The 4,517-nt window shown below is 66.4% G+C and overlaps 1 long non-coding RNA gene across 4 annotated transcripts in view; it reads right to left on the bottom strand.

Annotated features, from left to right (window-relative positions):
* LOC105302043 overlaps nt 1–3,601 on the bottom strand; it is a 10,501-nt gene extending 6,900 nt beyond the window's left edge. The window contains exons 1-3 of one of the 4 annotated variants that reach the window (XR_002776201.1): nt 3,103–3,601; nt 1,621–1,870; nt 551–859 (exon numbers count right to left, since the gene is read on the bottom strand). This is a non-coding gene — a long non-coding RNA (uncharacterized LOC105302043). Of the gene's footprint in view, nt 1–8; nt 893–1,620; nt 1,871–3,102 lie in introns of those variants that run through there. The other 3 variants (XR_002776200.1, XR_002776199.1, XR_002776198.1) reach the window with 3 other exon arrangements.
* Nucleotides 3,602–4,517: the final 916 nt, after the last annotated feature.

Below are 4,517 nucleotides of genomic sequence, written 5' to 3'. Positions count from 1 at the left end.
GAGGGCAGAGTCGCAGGCCTGGGAGCCGAGGAGCTTGGGGAGCACGGCTGTTGGCCATGGTGCCCGTCTCGCTGCCCGACAGTGTCCTTGGCCATATTCCTGAGTCCAGAAGTCCCCTCACTGGGTCCTTTGGGGCCCTAGTCACCCCCCTCGAAGAAGGGGGCTCCCCTGGGGAGGGGTTGTGCAGAGATGTCCGCTCCGAGCAGCATTTCCCTGTCTGCCCTCGGGGTGCTGCAGGAGCCACCTGCTGCTGGCTTCCCGGGGTCCCCCCATCCAGCCTGGTGGACACTCATGGGACCCACTGAGCAGACGCGGCGGGTGTGCGTCCCGCTGGCACTGGACCCAGCCCTGAATGAAGACTGTGATGGGGCAGACAGGGAAACTGAGGCAGGGCGCTCCCAGGAGCCGAGAGGGGCTGGGAGGGGAAATGGGCCCAGGAGGAGGCCTCCCCGGTCACCACGGCTGGAGCAAGACCAGGACCAGGGGCTGGGTCCTGATGCCCAGGCAGGGTTCTTGGCACTAAACCGCCTTTCCGGAAATTGCTACCCACCTGCAGCCCTGGAGAGAAGGCAGGGTCTTCTCTCCAGGGTGTTGGTGACAGAGGCAGTGACAGCCACCTCTAGGGATGACCCTGTGCCAGGGACTCAGCCCAGGCCTCTGTCCTCCGAGCTGCAGGCGACCATCCTCCCCTCGCTCAGCTCACCGCCGTTCCCGTGGCCGGGCGCCACCTCCCTGCCTGTCACGATGGCCTGGAGCGGCCGTCACCGTCACCCCATCGCACGCTGGACACACAGCGAGGCCATCGAGGCCCCGTGGCAGGGCGGTCTAGGTCAGGAGCTGTGCCCTTGACCTCCACACCCTGAGGTAAGAGTAGGAACACCCTTTTCAGCTCCTAGCATTAATATGCGTTTTTTCACTTTTCCCAAAATAAATTCTACTCCCTCCAACACCCCCCGACCCATAGCTCCCCATCACCCACAGGACGCAAGGACACAAGCGTCTGCCGTCCCACACTGTTCCTGAACGAGGCGTGGCCGTGCCTTTTCCTGCTGTCCCTGCAACATGGGGGCCGCCTACGTGTCCCCCGTCGCCCCCATTCCCTCTCTAAGGCTTAGCTCGGGCCACGGCCTCCCCAGGCCTCTGGGCCTCAGCCGCTGGCCCCGTACGCATGCGTTTGAGCCTTTAATGGCGTGGGCTCATTGAGGGTTGAGGCCGCCCTTCACCTGTGTCCAGGGCCCAGCTGCTGGGCCTGCAGGGTCCCGCTGTGACCTAGGGCCAGACTGGCGCTGGTAGCAGGAGTTCCCTCCCGACGGACAGAGATGTTGTCAAACCCAAGGACACAGAGGGACCCGGTTAGCGGTCATGACGCCACGCTCCCCGTCCGCCTTGAGTGATGCCTCCAAGCTTGGAATTATGGTTCCCAAATATGTACTTACTTGGGTTTGCTTTTGAAAAGGTTAGGATTTAAGTATCACCCGATAACACACACATGCCCAGCGACATCGGAAATTACAGAGCGGCCATCCCTGGGCCTGGCGCGTGCCCACAGCTCACAGAGGACGTACCCACGGCTGTGGGCCACTCTGCCCGGCAGGGGCGAGTCTGAGCAGTGCCACATACCTGGTCCACCGTGGCGGGTGCTCACAGGGTCCAAGGAGGGTCTTCGGGGCACCCCGAGGCCGGGGGGAGGGCCCCGGGGGGCTGTACCCCGGTGGCTGGGCCGCTGCGCCTGAGGACGGGCCCTGGGTTCCTGGTCACTCCGGCACCGGGCACAGGGGCACTGGCACATCTCCCCCGCAGCGGGGCCCGCGCCCGTTCCTGACCCTCTCCGCGCCTCGGCTGGTCCTCCGTGAAGCAGGATAGAGCGGGGCTGAGGCAAACCGAGAAGCGTGCAGAGAAGTGACCCCGTGGCCACTCGCAGCGACACCCAGGAGCCGAACGGCAAGACGGCACGGAGCTGGGCAGAAGGCGGCCAGCCCAGGGCCCAGCAATGGTGGTGGTGATTATTATTATCGATGTACTATTATGCCTGGCCACGTGAAGGCCACGGCCAGGAGCCGGGGAGGCAGACCCCGTGGGAGCGAGGAGTGGGCTCTGGGGCCATGCTGGAGCGCGTGGGGAACACGTGGACGCGGGGGCAGGACCTCTGAGGGTCTCCCAGCGCCCGCCTGGCTCCCTGCTCCTCGCCCAGGCTTCCCGGCTCCACAGTGTGCAAAGTGCCCAGCAGCCCGCCCTCCCCGCACCCGCGCTCTGCCCAGCCCCGCAGCCTGCTCCCTCCCCGGGATCTGCCATCGCTCTGCTGCGGGTTTGGAGAAGGAGCTGTGGCTGGCCCCACCGACAGCCCGCGCCTGGCTGCACAGTCCGGTCCCTCCGTGGTGCCCGTGTGGAGGTCCCCCCGCCCCAGGCTCCCCGGTCTGAGGCCCAGGGACCAGGCACTGCCCCCACACCCGCAGGACCGGCCGCCTCCCTCCCGGCTCTGAGCCCTGGCTCCCGGCCCCGTCTCCACCCCGGGCCCCGTCTCCACCCTCGTCCCCTGGGCATCCTCCCATCTGCCCAGGGAGCCCGGCAGGTGTGGGGCGGGGTCTGTCCCTTCTTGGCTGTGTGACTTTGGGAAAGTGGGTGACCCCCTCAGTCCGCAGGCTCCTGTGCATGTTACCAGTTACGTGGTCCCCAGGGCATGGGCCACAATCAGCATCACGGCTGCTCAGCCTCGTGCTGACAAATGCTGGTATTGGCAGTGGGGTTGATGCCTGAACCCCAGGCTGGAGTTGGCGCCCCCCGACCCGCCGTCCAGGCTCCCTGGGCCAGCTTGGCCATGTGATTTAATGCAAAGGTGGCCTGTGGGTCACTGGGCCACGAGCTGCACCAGCACAGAGATGTGGGTGAGGGGTCGCCCCGGAGACTGGAGCTCGGGTGCCCCCAGGTCCTCCACGGCCAGAGTAGGGCGGGCCCCTCCTGGGATCAGGAATGTGGCTGAGTCCGGCGGGCCGCGTGCCAGCTTCCGGTTCGAGTTTCCCCACGTTGATTAATCGCCTGGGTGCAGCTGGCGGGAGGGCGGCGAGGGGTGGGTGGGGGGAGCAGTCAGACCCCGTCCCGTCTTACCTACTCATCATGGCAACGAGTCGGCGTGGAGGTCACCGTCCCCTTGGGTTCGCTCCTCATCTTGAGCCACTTCGGTCATACACAGCCTTCAGTGGATTCACCCCCGAAAGGCGTAGCGGACGCCAGGGAGACCAGCCCGGAGGTGGGAGCTTCCGCTGGCCACAGGCTCCCGGAAGCGGGGTGGGGGCTACGACTCAGCAGCTGGGTGGTCCATGAGGGGTGTGCCAGCGCGGCCGGGCACAGGGACGCGACACAGAGCCCGGGATGGGGCGAGCACAAAGCCAGGGCAGCAGAGAGGCCTGTGCGCAAACCCCACACCGGACCCCGGGGGCTCTGCCGACCCCAAGGCAGACGGTGCCGCCTCCTCGAGCCTCAGCTTCCTCGTCTGAACCGGACATGAGCCAACGACCCCGTGGACCCCTCACAATGACTGTGAGGAGCTGGCACGGGAATGCTGGGCAGTGACCTCCCAGGGGTCTGGGGGCCGGGGCGGTTTCTTGGGGGCTTTTTGGGGCTTGGCCCTTGGGGGGTTGGTTGGGGGGGGCCGGGGGTTGGGTTTTAGGCGGGGGTTTCCTTGGTTTCCTTGGTTTTTGTTGGGGGGGCCCAACGGCAACCAAACGGCGGCCCGGTTCCCCCAAGTGCCGTGGCGTCTGTGGAATCTTCCACCGCGCTGGGGCCTCTGTGGCCACCCTGGCAGGAGACGCAGCGAGAGCAAGGGCCACGCTCTGAATAAGTTCTCGTGGCATCTGCATTCAGCAGTGGTTCCCGGTGCCTGGGTGGCTTCCTTGGGGTCCCGTCCCCCAGGACCCTGGGCAGCCTGCTGCGTTCTCTCGCCGGGGTGGTCTCCGGCCCTCCCCATCTCCAGCCCTTCCCGAAGGGTGCCCAGGGGCCTGTGGCTATTGTCCCGGGGCCACCCGTCCTGTCCCCGGCTGGCTGGCTGCACACCCGGGGTCAGCCCTGCCCCGGCTCATTCACACGGGCCTGAAAGGCGACTGCCCTTGTCCCCGGCTCCGAGCTGCACGGGGGGAGGGGCCGGGCAGAGTGGAACAGTATTTTTTCTGTTCTCTCCTGCACAAATGGAATTCAATTAGGAAAGAAGAAACCCAAGCCCAGCCAGCGCGCTTTAAAAACCTGCGGGCGAGAAACATCTTCCCACATCCTTAGCGAATCGACGCGCTCGGCGGCTCCCGTGCAGCTTCCTCCACGGACGCCGAGGGTCCAGCAGGGACCGAAGGGGGCAGGGGAACCTGGCCCCCGCCCCGGTTCCCGCCCCGCTGTCTGTGGTGTGAGAGCAACGACTGTCTCTGCAAGGAGGGGTGGCCGGCAAACCAGGCCAACCCTGCCGCCTCCCTGTGCCAGACCCTGGTGGGGACGCTCCGGTCACCGGGCTCTGGGCGAACGCAGCTGCTGCCCTC

Source organism: Pteropus vampyrus, unplaced genomic scaffold (assembly GCF_000151845.1).
Source record: "Pteropus vampyrus isolate Shadow unplaced genomic scaffold, Pvam_2.0 Scaffold257, whole genome shotgun sequence".
Taxonomy (NCBI): domain Eukaryota; kingdom Metazoa; phylum Chordata; class Mammalia; order Chiroptera; family Pteropodidae; genus Pteropus; species Pteropus vampyrus.
Note: the sequence above shows the minus strand (reverse complement) of the source record. Positions and strands in the feature narration are given on the sequence as shown.